Raw genomic sequence first — 17,227 nt, forward strand, 5'->3', positions numbered from 1 at the left:
AGAAGTAGAAAATCCAATCACCAAATTTACATGGAATGGCAAGGACCCCAAATAATCAAAACCATCATAAGAAAGAAAAATGAAGTTTGAGGACCCACAATTACCAATTCTTAAATGATATTATGAAGCCAGTAATCAAAACAACATGGTACTGGTACAAGGACTAACATATAGACCAATAGAATCAAATTAAGACTTCAAAATCACTGTTACATATAAGGCCAACAGATTTTAGATGATGGTGCCAAGTCTATTCAATTGGAAAAGGACAGTCATTTCAAGAAATGTTGGGAAACTAAATGCCACATACAAAAGAATGAAGGTGGACCCTTATGTCACACCATATATAAGAATCAACTCAAAATGGATCAAAGACCTAAATATAAGGATCAGAAATATAAAACTCCTAGAAGAAAACATAGGGAACCACTTTCAGGATCTTGTGAGGCTATGATTTCTTAGACTTTATACCCAAAGCACAAACAACAAAAGGGGGGGGGGGCAGGTAAATGGGACATCATCAAAATTAAAACTTTTGTGCATCAAAGGACTTTGTCATGAAAGTAAAACAACCTACACAGTGGAAGAAAATATTTGGAAACCATATATCAAATAAGGATTAATATTGAGAATCTATGAAGAAATCCTACAATTCAACAACAAAAAGGAAACAAAACAGTTAAATTTAGCAAAAGACTGGAATATACATTTCTCCAAAGAAATATAATGTCCAAAGAGCACATGAAAATCTCAATATCATTAGCCATTAGGGAAATGCAAAACAAAAACATAATGAGACAGAGAAGAGGAGGGGCAAGATGGTGGCATAGAGAAGTGTGGGATTTAGTCTGACCTCTAGGGCACCAAGCATATAGCCAGGAACTGTCTGGAACAACTGTTGGGAGAACTTCAGAGACAACACATACATCATACAGCAGCCAGGAAGGGCTGAGACTGATTTATCACAGACCAGTACTGTAAGTAAATTCTTCATTGCTGTGGAGGCTAGTGGCCCTACCCCACTGGCATGGAAGACTAACTCAGAGACTCTCCTCAGTGGAAAACTGAAGCCCTCTTTAGTAGAAGCAAGGAAATTGGAGCTTAACCATGCTCTAGTTGCAGATTTGATTAACAAATTGACTGTTGAATACCAGCTTTAAGCAGAGTGAAATCCACATCACAATCAAGAAATAAACCAGGAGTTCTGGAGGTTAGGCACCAGATCTGAGAAACAATTTTTTTTAAACAACCCGTTAAAGAAAGTAGCAGGCATTCTCTGTTTTCAGTCTTGTACTAGGCAAGAGTGGGGGTAGGGCAAACTGACAAAGTAACTAATCAGGTGGAGGAGATAGTTCCCTAAAGGGTATATCTTCCCCAAGAAAAGGGGTGTGCAGGACCCAGTACAAGTGGTGGCCCTCAATCAGAGAATTTAGACATAGGGGCTGGGATATCAGCAGCATATTCAACCAACAGAATGCAGAGCCCAGCCTGCCTCAAATGCACTGCTGGCAGGAGTGGAATGGGGGCTGCTTGAGAGTTAACTTTTCCAACCTGCAGGGAACAAGGGGTTGAGGAGTGGCTCCTCCATGCCACCCTCCTCCCCCAAAGAGAGAATTCTGAAATAGCAAGAGAAAAGAAATCCATCACTTACAAGGGAAGCTCAATAAGACTAAGTGCAGATTTTTCAGCAGGAACCATGGAGGTGAGAAGGCAGTGGTATGATATACTTAAGATACTGAAAGAGAAAAACTGCTAACCAAGAATTCTATATCTTGCAAAACTATCCTTCAAAAATTAGAGTTTAAAACATTTTCAGACAAACAGACACTGAGAGAGTTTGTGAAAAAGACACCTGCTCTACAAGAAATACTAAAGGAGTGCTACAGGCTGATATGAAAATACAGGAGTGAAAGGTTTGGAGAAGTGTATAAAATCATAAGTATGAGCAAGGGTAACTAAAAGAGTAAAAAGAGAGAGAGAAAAAAAAGATATGACATATAAAATCCAAAGGGGAAAATGGTTGGAGAAAGTACTGCCCTTACAGTAATAACATTAAATGTTAATAGGTTAAATTCCTCAATCAAAACACATAGACTGGCAGCATGAATTTTAAAAAAAATAGGCTCTATGTATATGCTGTATACAAGAGACTCACTTTTGAACCAAGGACACAAATAGGTTGAAAGTGAATGGTTGGAAAGGATATTTCTTGCAAACAAGAACCAGAAAACAGTGGGAGTATCTATACTAAAATCAGAAATATTAGACCCCAAATGTGAAACAATTAAAAGAGACAAAGTTGGACTCTATTAATACAAGGGGCAATTCATCAAGAAAACACAACAGTCATAAATATTTATGCAAATAGCCAGAGTGCCTCAAAATACATGAGGCAAACACTGACCTCATATTCACTAACTGAAGGGAGAAGTAGACACTTCTACAATAACATTTGGAGGCTTCAATACACCACACTCATCAATGGATAGATCATCTAGATAGAGTATAAATAAGGGAGAGATCTTTAATAATATGAAAAATGAAGTAGACTTAATGGGCATTTACAGAACATTGCACCCCACAACAGCAGGATATACATTTTTTTTCAAGTGTTCATGGATCATTCTCTAGAATAGACCACAGGTTAGCTGACAAAGGAGCGCTCAATAAATTTAGAAAGACCAAATTATACAAAACAGTTCCTTGGATCATAATAGGATGAAGTTGGAAATCAATAACTGGTGGATGACTAGAAAATTCACAGATACATGGCGCTAAACAAAGCACTCTTAAACAACTAGCGGGTGAAGGAAGAAATTACAAGAGAAATCAGTAAATATCTCTAGGCAAATGAAAATGAGAACACAACATATCAAAACTTATGGGATGTAGCAAAGCAGTGCTGAGAAGGAAATTTATTGCCCTAAATTTGTATATAAAAAAGAAGAAAGCAAAAATCAAGGACTTAATTGCTCACCTGGAAGAACTAGAGAAAGAACAGCAAACTAACCCCAAGCAAACAGGAGGAAAGAAAATACAGATTAGAGCAGAAATAAATGAAATTGACAACATGACAACATAGAGATAATCAACAAAACCAGAAATTGGTTCTTTGAGAAAATCAATAAAATTGATGGACCCTTAGCTAGAATAACAGAGAGAGAAAAAAAAGAGAGAGGATGCAAATAAATAAAATCAGAAATTGGAGGGGGGGCATAATTAGTGATCCCACAGAAATAAAGGAGATAATGAGACGATAATATGAGCAACGATATGGTAACAAACTAAACAACTTAGATGTGTGCCGGTTTGAATGTATTGTGTCCCCCAAATGCCATTATCTTTGTGGTCTTGTGTGGGGCAGAAATTTTGGTGCTGGTTAGATTTGCTTGCAATGTGCCCCACACAGCTGTGGGTGATAATTTTGATGAGATGTTCCTATGGAGGCATGGCCCTGCCCATTCGGGGTGGGCCTTGATCAGTGGAGCTATATAAATGAGCTGACTCAGAGAGAGGAAACAGAGTGCAGCTGGGAGTGATGTTTTGAAGAGAAGCAAGCTTGCTGGAGAGGAACGTCCTGGGAGAAAGCCGTTTTGAGGCCGGAGCTTTGGAGCAGACGCCAGCTGCCTTCCTAGCTAGCAGAGGTTTTCCAGACACCATTGGCCATCCTCCGGTGAAGGTACCCGATTGCTGAGGTGTTACCTTGGACACTTTGTGGCCTTAAGACTGTAACTGTGTAGTGAAATAAACCCGCATTTTATAAAAGCCTATCCATCTCTGGTGTTTTGCATTCTGCAGCATTAGCAAACTAAAACAGATGAAATGGGAAACTTCCTAGAAAAGCATCAAAAAGCCACAAAGAGTTGAGAAGAAATAGAAAACCTAACAAACAAATCACAAGTAAAGATATTGAATCAATCATCAAAAACCTCCCAGAAAAGAGACATTCAGGAACAGATGGCTTCACATGTGAATTCTACCAAGGTTTCAATGAAAGAATTAGTACCACTCCTTCTCAAACTCTTCATAAAATTGAAGAGGAGGGAAAGCTACCTAACTCCTTCTATGGAGCCAGCATCATCCTAATACCAAAGGCAGACCTAGATACTTCAAGAAAAGAGAACTACAGACCAATCTCTCTAATGCATGTAGATGCAAAAATCCTTAACAAAATACTTTCAAATTGAATCAAGCAGCATATAAAAGAATTATACCCATGTCCAAGTGAGATTTATTCTAGAATGCAAGAGTGGTTCAACACAAGAAAATCAATTTGTAATACACCACATAAATAAATCAAAGGGGAAAAAGACACGTGATCATTTTGATTGATGTAGAAAAGGCATTTGACAAAATTCATCATCCATTCTTGATGAAAACACTTCAAAGGATAGGAATAGAAGGAAACATCTTCAACATAATAAAGGGAATATATGAAAAACACACAGCTAACATCATACTCAATTGGGAAAGGTTAATAGTTTTCCCAGAGATCCGTAACAAGAGGAGGATGCCCACTGTCACCATTGTTATTCAACATTGTGCTGGAAGTTCTAGTTAGAGAATTTAGTCAAGAAAAAGAAATAAAAGTCATCCAAATCAGCAAGGAAGAAGTAAAACTTTTACTGTTTGCAGATGACATGATCCAATACATAGAAAATCCTGAAAAATCTATAGTAAAGCTGTTAGAGCTAATAAATGAGTACAGCAAATTGGCAGGACACAACATCAACATGGAAAAATCAGTTGTGTTTCTATACCCTAGTAATTAGCAATCTGAGGAGGAAATTAAGAAAAAATTTCCATTTAAAATAGCAACAAAAAGAATCAAATATTAAGGAATAAATTTAATGAAGAGCATAAAAGACCTATACACAGAAAGCTATAAAACATTGCTAAAAGAAATCAAGAGTGATCTAAATAAATAGTAGGACATGTTCATGGAATACTAAATATAGATATGTCAATTCTACTGAAATTTATTTATAGAGTCAGTGTAATACCAATCAAAATCCCAACAACTTCCTTTGCAGAAATAGAAAAACTAAAAATGAAATTTATTTGAAAGGGCATGGTGCCTTTAATAGCTAAAATATCTTGAGATAGAAAAATGAATCGGTAGGTCTCACACTACCTGAACTTAAAGCATATTACAAAGAGCTACAGTGGTCAAAACAGCATAGTACTGACATAAAGATATATATACTGACCAATGGAATTAACTTGAGAGTTCAGAAATAGACCCTCTCATCTATAGACAACTGAATTTTGATAAAGCGGCTAAGTCCACTCAACTAGGACAGAACACCATCTTCAACAAATAGTGCTTGGAGACCTGGATATCCATTTCCAAAAGAATGAAAGAGGAGCCCTATCTCACACCTTATACAAAAATTAACTCAAACTGGATCAAATACCTAACAATTGGAGCTAAGACCATAAACTTTTAGAAGAAAATGTAGGGAAATATCTTAAAGATCTTGGATAGGAGATGGACTCCTAGACCTTAAACCCAAAGCTCAAACAATGGAAGAAGAAATTGATAAATGGAATCTCCTCAAAATTGAATACTTTTGTGCATTAAAGGACTTGCCAAGAAAGTAAAAAGGCAGCCTATGTAATGGGAGACAATATTTGGAAACCACGTATCAGATAAGGGTTTAATATCCAGAATATACAAAGTGATCCTACAAATCAGCAACAAAAAGGCAAACAACCCAATTATAAAATCAGCAAAAGACATGGATAGACAGTTTCCCAAATACAAATGGCTCAAAAGCATATGGAATGATGCTCAACTTCACTAGCTATTAGGGAAATGAAAATCAGAACCACAATAAGATATCATCTCGCATCTACTAGAATGATCATTATACCGAAAAATACAAGTGCTTGAGAGAATGTGGAGAACTAGGTATACTATTCACTGTTGGTAGGAATGTAGAATGGTGCAGCCACTCTGAAAGGCAGTTTGGCAGTTCCTCAGAAGCTAAGTATAGAATTGCCATATGATCCAGCAATCCCATTACTATGTATATACACAGAGGAACTAAAAGCAGGGACACAGACATTTGCTCACCAATGTTTATAGCAGCATTATTCACAATTGCCAATAGGTGGAAACAGCCCAAATGTCCATTCATAACCAAGTGGATAAAGAAATTGTGGTACATACAATGGAACGTTATGCAGCTGTAAGATGGAATGAAGTCATGATGCATGCAACAACACGGATGAACCCTGAGGACATTATGTTGAGTGAAATAAATCAGAGACAAAGGGACAAATACTGTGTGGTCTCACTGATATGAACAAACTGTAATAAGCAAACTCTGAGAGTTAAATCCAAGAATGCAGTCTTTTGGGAAATGGAAGGAGATCAGAGATTGGGCAATTAATCAGTACAGAATGTTCAGTAAGTTTGATTGTAAAGGTTCAGAAATGGATATCACAATACTGTGTGATGGTAGCACAATACTATAAATGTGACAAAGCTGAGTGTGTGTATGGTTGAAAACAGTAAGGCTAGATTCTTGTATGCACCAGAAGACAGGCTAAAGGGTAAAAACTGGGACTGTGTAACTTAGCAAAACCCAGTAGTAGCAAATTTTTTATATTGTAAAAAAAATGAATGGTTTTACATGAAAGAGAACAATGTATGTCACTATTACAAGGTGTTCTAGTTTGCTAATGCTGCCCAAATGCAAAACACCAGACATGGATTGGTTTTTATAAAAGGGGGTTTATTTGGTTACACAGCTACAGTCTGAAGGCCATAAAGTGTCCAAGGTAACACATCAACAATTGGGTACCTTCACTGGAGGATGGCCAATGGTGTCCAGAAAACCTCTGTTAGCTGGGAAGGCACGCAGCCAGTGTCTGCTCTGGAGTTCTGCTTTCAAAATGTCTTTCTCTCAGGACATTCCTCTCTAGGCTTCAGCTCCTTAAAAATGTCACTTTTAGTTGCTGTTGGGGCATTTGTCCTCTCTTAGCTTCTCTGGAGCAAAAGTCTGCTTTTAAAGCCCATCTCCACAGTGTCTCTGTAAGCTGAAGCTCCTCTCTCAATTGCAGTGCATTCTTCAAAGTGTCCCTCTTGGCTGTAGCAAGCCTGCTCCTCCTGTCTGAGCTTACAGAGTGCTCCAGCAAACCAACAAGGCCCATGCTGAATGGGAGGGGCCACACTTCCATGGAAATTATCCAAACAGTGTTATCACCCACAGTTGGGCAGGGTGCATTTCCATGAAAACAATCTAATCCAAATGTTCCAACTTAATCCTTCCTAACATGTCTGCCCCCACAAGATTGCATCAAAGAACATGCTTTTTCTGGGGGACATAATATATATACAAACTGGTACACAAGGTATTAAAAATGGGAAGGTATATGGAAAAGCATAATGAATGCAAACTAAGGTCTGTAGTTAACAGTAAAACTGTACTATTCTTTCATTAATTGTAACAAAAGCAATATACCAAAGCTAAATGTAAGTAAGTGGGGTATTTTTTCTTTTTTTGGAAGAAATAAGAATGTTCTCATGTAGATTGTGATGGTAAGTGCATAGCAGTATGATTATATCAGGAGTCATTGATTGTGCACTTATGCACTTAGGATGGACTATATGATGTGTGAATTGAATTGTTTAAAAAATAAACAGAAAGCTACAAGTGCCAGAGGAGATATGGAGAAAGAGGTATATCTATTCACTGTTGGTGGAGAAGTGGCATTGTGCAGCCCCTCTGGAGGACAGTGTGGCAGTTCCTCAGGAAGTTGGGTATGAAGTTGCCATGCTATCTGCCAATTCTGTTACTAGGTATATGCCAAGAAGAATTGAAAACAGGGACACAAACAGACATTTACATAACTGGTCTTATGACTCCATTGTTCTTGACTGCTGATGTATGGAAGTGGCCCAGGGGTGCATCAACTGCTGAGCAAAGGGGCAAACTGTGGTTTACACATGCAATGGAATATTGTGCAGCTACAGAGGGGAGTGGGGTCATGAAGCATGCAACAAGGTGAGTGGACATTGAGGACATTATGTTGAGCGAAATAAGCCAGAAACAAAAGGACAGGTATTGTATGGTCTATGATATTTTCATTGTTAAAACTTCAACATCTGTATGACACCAAGGTAAGAGATATTTGTTTTGTCCAAAATTTAAATTCTCTGCAGCACACTATCTAGTTTGGACTGTCTTGTCAGTTTTTTTAAACAACCTGATTTCATGGAGTCAGGAATAGGGAATGAGATCTTATTCTGTACAGGTTAATATAATACCCTGGTTCATTCCTGAGTATTTTGGGGGCAGAAAATGAAAGGGTACTTGCAAAGTCCCTTGAGGAAGTAGAGAGAAAATATGAAACTATTGGACTTCCTCATCTGGGGAGCTCCTGGTATTATCTCAAGTGTTAGGAACTCTCAATTTGGTAAGCCAGACCCTCAATCTTGAGACTTGCCTTTATGAGACTTGTCTACTTATAATTATGCCTAAGAGCCACCCCCAGAGAACCTCTTTTGTTGCTCAGTTATGGCCCATCTCTCTAAGCCCAACTCTGCAAGTGAGCTCACTGCCCTTCCCACCACATGGACAGGACTCCTAGGTGTGTCGGTTTCCCCAGCAATGGGTAACATGACTCCAAGAGATGGGCTTGGCCCTGGCAATGTGAGATTGATGATTCATTCTTGACCAAAAGGGAGAAAAGAAATGAAAACAAAATAAATTTTTGGTGGCTAAGAGATTTCAAACAGAGTTCAGAGGTCATTCTGGAGGTTACTCCAAAGCAAGCTTCAACCAGATATTGCAATTTGCCACAGTATGCCAAGTCCCGACAAACAGTTGTTTCTGAAGGCCCTGGAAAGTGCCCTGGGCTCTATCTTGGACTCCGGAGAAGTTTTGCTTATCAAGTTTGCTTTTTCAGAGACTTGAGGACCCAGGTTGTTTCTGTGCTGGGTGGGCACTGAGGCCCAGAGGTACTGATCTCTCTGGGAACATCAACCAATTTCATTCCTTTGCCCCATGGTGTTGACCCCCTTTTCAGTGCAAGGGGTTTGGAATGGTCATTGCCTAGATGTCCCTGAACATTGAGTGAGTGATTGAATGGGAGGGAAGAGTTGTGGTACAAAGGTTGAGGTTTGGCAGATGGTTATGACTACTGACTCATTGTATGGATATTTCTTTTTAGTTTTTGGTGAATTGGAGCAGCCAGAGAGAAATGCCTGGGAAGAGTGAGCTGTGATCCAGTGGCCTTGATCTTTGACAATGACTGTATAGCTGTGTAGCTTTTGTCTTGGGATCATGTGATTATATGGGTCTTGGGACTGGCATTCCCTTTGTCCATTGCAGGGGTGGATGAGTGTTAGAGTAAAGACATGCATGTAAAGAAAGTAAATGGTGATTTGGGTATATGAGGAAGGAATACTCCTGTGTGGACAGTGCTATCATCAGTTGTAACAAATTTTCCACACCAAAACAAGTTTTGATGGTGGGGTGGTGAATGGGAATCTTCTATTTTGTGCATGGTTGTTCTATGGACCCACAGCTTCTCTAGTGAAAAAAAAACCAAACAGACAAAAACTGAGACAGCATGCCACACTCACTAGAATGGCTACTATTAAAACAGTGAAAAATTATAAGTGTTGGTGAGAATGTGGAGAAATAGGAACACTCACTCATTGCTGGCGGGAATGTAAAATGGTGCAACTTCTGTAGAAGATAAATTTGGCAGTTCCTCAGAAGTTAAATATAAAATTACCATATGACGTGGCAATCCTACTTCTAGGTATACACCCCAAAGAATTAAAAGGAGAGACTCAGACAGGTATTTTCACATTGAATCTCACAGCAGCAGTATTCACAATTGCCAATTGTCCATTAACTGATAAATGGATAAAGAAAATGTGGTATATACACAATGGAATATTATTCAGCTGTAAAAGGGAATGAAGTTCTGACATGTGTACAATGTGGGTGAATGGTGAAGACAGCAACTTGAGTGAAATAAGCCAGACACAAACAGACAAATATTGTATGAACTCATGGATATGAAATAATTATAATAAGCAAATTCGTTGAATCAGAAACTAGAATCCAGGGGCTTAGATAGAGGGAATGAATGGGGATTAATGTTTGAATTGTATAGAGTTTCTATTTGGGATGATGGAAAATTTATGGTAATAGATGGTAGTGATGGTAGTGCAACATTGTGTACGTAACTTACAGTACTGAAATATATATTGGAATGTGGTTAAAAGGGAAAATTTGTGGTTGTATATATGGTAAGAGAATACATATTATAAAATAAAATCCATAGAATTGTATAACAGAAACAGTGAACCCTAAAGTGAATCATAGCTTATTGCTAATAGTACAATTACACAAGTGTTCTTTTACCAATTGCAAGAAACTTACCACACTGATATAACATGTTAATCATTGGTTTGTGAGTACTCTGTATTTTATGCATGATTTTTTGTAAATCTACAACTTCTCTAATAAAAAAAGGCACAATGAGATATACTTTACACTTGATAAGTCTACAACTAAATGACATATAAAAACAAGTTTTGGTAAAGATGTTGAGAAATTCAAGCACTCATATACTATTGTTTTGGATGTAAAATGTTGCAACCACTTTGGAAAGCGGTTGTCTGACATATCCTCAAAAGTTTGAATACAGAGGTTACCATTTGATCTAGTAACTTAACTGCAAGTTATTATACTCAAGAAAAATGAGTACATATCTCCACCCAAAAACGTGTACATAAATCTTCATACATCATTATTTGTAATAGCTAAAAAGGGAAAACAACCCAAATGTCCATCAACTGATGCTTCGATAAATAAAATATGGTGTAAATCCATTCAATGGACTGGAGATTTATATTGATATAAAAAGGAATGACCTATGAATACATGCTAAACATTGATTAGCCCTAAAATCATTATGCTAAGTGAAAGAAGCCAGTGACAATAGACCCTATGTTGTATGAATTGATTTATATAAAATGTCTGGAATAGGTAAATCTCTAGAGACAGAAAGTGGATTAAGTGATTTCCTATGGCTAGGAGTTTGAGGAAAAATGGAGGATAAAAGCTAATGGGTACCTGACTTCTTTTTGAATGATGAAATAATCTAAAATTTATTATGGTGGTGTTTACACAACTCTAAATATATTAAAATCAATTGAACTCTACATTTTAAATGGATAAATTGTATGGTATTTGACAATCTCCCTATAGTAGTTATAAAAAAATTGTATTAACAGTTTCTTAGTAGGCATCACTAAACAAAATTAGCAATTTAGGGAATTTTCCTAAAAAATTGCTTTTCTCATTTCATAGACAACAAGGTACTGCTAGTTTCAGAAATCTAACACCATTGTATAATAAAATGCATTTAATAGTTTTATTTTTCAAGTTATAGGCTATATTTAGTTTGTCTTAATTCATCCTCTATTCCTATCATTACAATCAGGTTTCATGCAACAATAAAGATGGTTAGGTCATATATCCAGAAATGTAAATTATATAACATAGTATATTTCAATATGATTCTGAAGATCATGAGATTCTCTCTGAAGTCTCCTAAGAACTGGGGAGATGTGAAGACTGTTAAGACAGAGGAGCTATTTCCACTTCAGTGAGAATACTGATGTTCTCATCAAAGGCTCCACTTTAAAGGGAAGAAGCTCAACTTCAAAAAATAAAATAAATTAAAGAAATAAAGACTTTGACTAGTAAAGCAAATTAGTAGAGTTAAAACAAGAACCAGATTTCATTACTCTTTGTTGAGTGAATTCATACTTCAGTCTTTTTAATTTTTAGATATTTCACTGTTTTGAACACTGCAATATGATAGAAATAGAAATTATTTAAAAAAAATAAGAGTGAATGGTTTTGATGCACATTTTTGAATTTTTATTGGCCAATTATATTATACCACCTTACCATTATTATATGAAGAGTTGCAGAGTAAATTTATTATTTTGACTATTGCTTCTTTTTGGGGAGCTGATCATTTCTTTTGTTTCAATCATATTGTTAGGTGCTGCCAAATTTGGTATCACACTTTCTGACTGTTGGAGCAAGGGCACAGTTATTTGCACAGAAGGGGCAAATGCACAAGCAAAGACAGAATATATAACCAGGAGAGCATCTCTTTCTTTCTAATTGGAAACTTTAATTATGTGAGCCTTGATCTGAACTGAGTTGTGTCTGTATTGGGAGAGTCACATGAGAAAATTGAAGCAATGTGTATGCAGAAGCCAAGGAATGAGGCAGCAGAGGTATCTGGTGGTGTTTGATCCCTAAACTCAATTGTCTTTGAAGCTAGTTTCATGACTCTTTTTTTTTGTTTCAATGAAATTTATTTTACTGTGGTGCTCTCTCTCTGTAATTACTTTGCTTCACCCACAGTTAATTTTTCAGTACCATTGCAACAGCCTGTGAAATAAATTATAACCCCATGGAAGAAATTCTGCACTGGGCAGAGGGAGTGATTGTCTTGCCAGACCATTCTTTTGAAGTTGAGACCTGGCAATGGAGCCCAGGGACAACCATGACCACATTCTTGAAGACCTGAAGATCCTCCCTGCTTACTGGCAGGGAAAGCATTGAAGAACAGAAATAAAGGAGAGAAATGTTGACTACCCTTGAGCTCTAGAGGATCTAGAAGATCCTGAACTTAGAAATTTCAAAGTACTCCAAGGATGAAGACCCCTGAAGCCAGGACCCATGGTGATGGTGTTCCTGTACCTAAGACAGGTAGTGAATGCTAGAAGAAATAAGACATATTTAATGAAATCTATATTCGAACATCAATGAAATAGCTATTGTAACCATTGTTTAAAATGACACTGTGTTGCTCTTTCATGTAACAAGGAAACAAGATTGAGATATGAAAACGTTAATTCAACACATTTTCTTATCTCTTACTATATGAGTTGTTTGAATATGACTTCTGTTGAATTCATCCAATATTTTGTTTTCCTCAATTTTAATAGACACAATCTAGTTCAAAGCTACTGACAATTTTTCTAAGAGGTAAAATTAGATGCAACTGCTTTTATTAAATTTTCTTTGATAGAAGAAAAGTTTGAGCTGTTACTCAGAGGCCAAGGGAGGATTTTTTTTTTTTTTCCTGGTGCAAAAAGTTTAATGGTACTTAAAAAACAAAACAAAAGTGAAGCGTACTTCGGTTGATTTAGAGAAATTCTGCAAAAATCAAACATTTCTAAAATCTGACTGAAGAAGGGCAACAAAGAAAGTGAATGTAGTCATACTGATTTTTTTTCAATATTCAACATCAGCTTTGCCAAAAATGTGGTAGTTGAATTACTCAGGATATGTACAGGTGTGTGCAGGTATGTCCATGTGTGTTAGTCTATGCATTTTGACAACTACAGCTTTTTTATTTTTATTTATTTTTTTTGAGATCAATATATCATTTTTATTTCTTTTATTTGATTTATAAGGTATTGGTACCTTGTGACTATATTACAACTTCTTTTTTTTTTTACTTTTATTTTCTATTTTTTTATTTATTAGAGAAGTTGTTTACAGAACAATCATGCATAAAATACAGGATTCCCACTCTTTTAATCCTCAGAATAAGCTTTTTTTTTTATTAAATTCAGTTTTATTGAAATACATTCACACACCATACAATCATCGATGGTATACAATCCACTGTCCACAGTATGATAACATAGTTACGCATTCATCACTACAATCTATCTCTGAACATTGTCCTTACATCAGAAAGAACCAGAACAAGAATAAAAAATAAAAGTGAAAAAAGAACACCCAAATCATCCCCCCATCCCACCCCATTTGTCCTTTAGTTTTTATCCCCATTTTTCTACTCAAGGGAGGATTTTTTTAATTCAATTTTATTGAGACATATTCACATACCATACAGTCATCCATAGTGTACAATCAACTGTTCACAGTACCATCATATAGTTGTGCACTTATCACCCCAATCTATTTTTGAACATTTTCCTTATACCAGAAAGAATAAAAATAAGAATAAAAGATAAAAGTAAAAGAGAACACCCAAATCATCCCCCCATCTCACCCTATTTTTCATTTAGTTTTTGTCCCCATTTTTCTACTCATCCATCCATACACTGGATAAAGGGAGTGTGATTCACAAGGTTTTCACAGTCACACTGTCATCCCTTGTAAGCTATATAGTTATACAATCATCTTTAAGAGTTAAGGCTACTGGGTTGGAACTTGATAGTTTCAGGTATTTACTTCTAGCTATTCCAATACACTAAAACCCAAAAGGGGATATCTATATAGTGCATAAGAATGCCCTCCAGAGTGACCTCTCGACTCCATTTGAAATCTGTTTTCAGACTTTGTTTCATTTTGCTTCTCCCTTTTGGTCAAGAAGATGTTCTCATTCCCACAATGTGGGGTCCAGGTTCAACTCCAGAGTCATATCCTGTGTTGCCAGGGAGATTTACACCCCTGGGTGTCAGATCCCACATAGTGGGTAGGGCAGTGAGTTACCTGCTGAGTTGGCTTAGCTAGAGAGAGAGGGCCACATCTGAGCAACAAAGAGGTACTCAGGGGAGACACTTAGGCAAAATTATAAGCAGGTTTAGGCTCTCGTTTGCATCTCTGAGCTTCATAAGGGCAAGCCCCAAGATAGAGGGATCAGCATACCAAACTGTCAGTCCTCAATATTTGTGAGATCAGCAACAACCCAGGTGAGGAAATCCAATACTTCTGCATTTCCCCCCAGCTCCTCAGAGGGCCCTGCAAATATATTTTTATTCTCTGCCCAAATTAGTTTGGAATATGCCACTATCTCACAGTAACCTGTACAAACCTACCAGATCTCACTCCCTATTCAAAGTTCCATGTAATTATGGTGTTTGAACTAACTGACTGTACAAGTTAAATTTTTTAGTGTACTACAGAAAATATAGGTCCTGCACCAAATAAACATCAGTTCCCTTGGTCTTACACAGAATTTGAAGTTTTAAAATGCAGTAAGTATTATCTTTTACCGTTTGGCCCAATTTGCCCTAGTCCTAACCAGATCTGCTTCATTCATATCTCTAATTGAAGTCTGGACTCTTTTTCAGCTTTTTTTTTAACAGTTGCTGTATGTGCTATTACCGACATTCATATCTGCCAAGTCTAGCTCTGAGTTTCAGGTATCAAACAGTTACCCAAAGTCCAGAGACTGATCAGGTTATACACAAAGGAACCAGCATCTCAGAATTTGGAGACAGCCATTACAATTCAGTGTAATGCTGTTAGAGTTTATAATCTAGGGGCCATTACAATAAGCTTTCCCCTGATAAGCTGTGCTCTGAGATTCAATTCTGAGCTTACACATAGTAGTTAGTGCATATTGGTAAGGTATTATAATGTTTATCTTTGTTTTTGGTGTAGTTCACTCAAAATGCTATCTACAGGATCCATTCACCTCCTTGTGAGTCTCACAGCTTCACTCCTTCTCACAGTTGGTCTATATTCCACTGTATGCATATAGCACAGTTCACCATTCTGTTCCTCAGTCGATGTACCCTTAGGTCACCTCCACCCATTGCAAATCATGGATACTGTCTCCATAAACACCAGTGTGCAAATGTCCATTCACATTCCTGCTTGCAGACCTTCCAAGTATATGCTCCGTAGTGAGGTTGCAGGACCTATGGGACCCACATACTTAGCTTCTTGTGGAACCACCACATTGTCCTCTAGATAGTCTACATCATTCTACCTCCCCACCAATAGTAAATAGGTATATCCCCAAGGGAGGATTTCAAGTGAAAGAAATGTGAATAACATGCATTTGGGTTGTAGCCAAGTCCACTCATTTCATTGTTGTTTTGGCCACAGATTGAAAGGAGTTTGTGAATTTTGAAAAGTGCTTATAATATTGTTCAACACATTCTATGACTACCTAAAGTCTCCATACAAAGCTATTTTCTCAATTTGAAAGAATCCTGGAGAGAAGTGGAAAAACCAATTGGCTGATCAGTACTCAAAGGTACAGATAAACTGCAATCTGTCAAATACACTCAAGTCAATCTTTAAGAGTAGGATTATCCATCAGCACTTACACGTTTCCTTAACATATTCTCTTTCCTCACTGCTAAGTAGCAATAACACTGGAGTGCGAAAAACACCCATACAAGTAGTAAATGGTTAGAAAGAGCCTCTTCCTTGAAATATAAATCCCTAAGGCATATGAATCCATCAGCAATATGAATTCATCAATAATATGCATATGTTTTATCAAAAACACACCATTCAAATTCTTATATCCCCATTTCTTATTTAAAATGTTTGTCTGTACCTAGAATATATCCTCATTCTGTGCTTAATGCTACCAGAAGATTATTTTAAATTTGTATCAAACGATGTCTCATTTTGTAAAAAATTCAATAACATCTATTGAATTATAGTAACAAAAAGAATTATGCAATATAATAGAAAGACAAATATTTTATAAGAATTGTTCCCAATCTCTTAGCCATGATAAAATGATTGCAAATTTAATACAATAATTTATAATTAATAATAGAGGCTCTTATTCTTAATTAATATTGATAGGAATTAAGAAGACATACTGCCTTGCTATAAAATTTATTTGTTGACCATATTTTACTTATCTGTTATGTATGTCCCAGCAAATAGAACCATCATATATTTCCATTATCTTCCTCACAGAGTCATGGATGGGTTGGCCATTTTCATTTAATTATTATGTGTTAGTTCATCAGCAATCACTTGGATAAAAATATTCCTTTAGGTCCTAGATTTTTCAATTTCTTATATATAAATGTCCAATTAACAGATTTTATGCTTTATTAAGATTTATATGATGCTTTAGATATCATTATACCTTATAATTATAACCCCTAGGCATTAAAAAGAGACAGATGTTTGTAACTTTTGAGGAAAATTGGATTGAATTAACATCCCTAGCTGCTATATCAGTTAACAATCACTGCACATAAAATCTATCAACACCTTGTTGCTTTAAACAAAAACATGTATTTATCAACAACATTGCCAAAATTCTGTGGCTGGACTGGGAGCCATTAAGTATCTGTGGTTAGCTGTGCTAAAACTTAGTTGGGCTTCTTCCAAATTTTGGGCTTCACCAAAATCTAAAATGGATCTGATCCCCATAGTCTCTCATCCTCCAGCAGACCAGCTGAGAGAGTTCATTCAGGGGAGGAAGGATTCCTGAG

The sequence above is a fragment of the Choloepus didactylus genome, chromosome 11, assembly GCF_015220235.1.
Source record: "Choloepus didactylus isolate mChoDid1 chromosome 11, mChoDid1.pri, whole genome shotgun sequence".
Lineage (NCBI taxonomy): Eukaryota > Metazoa > Chordata > Mammalia > Pilosa > Megalonychidae > Choloepus > Choloepus didactylus.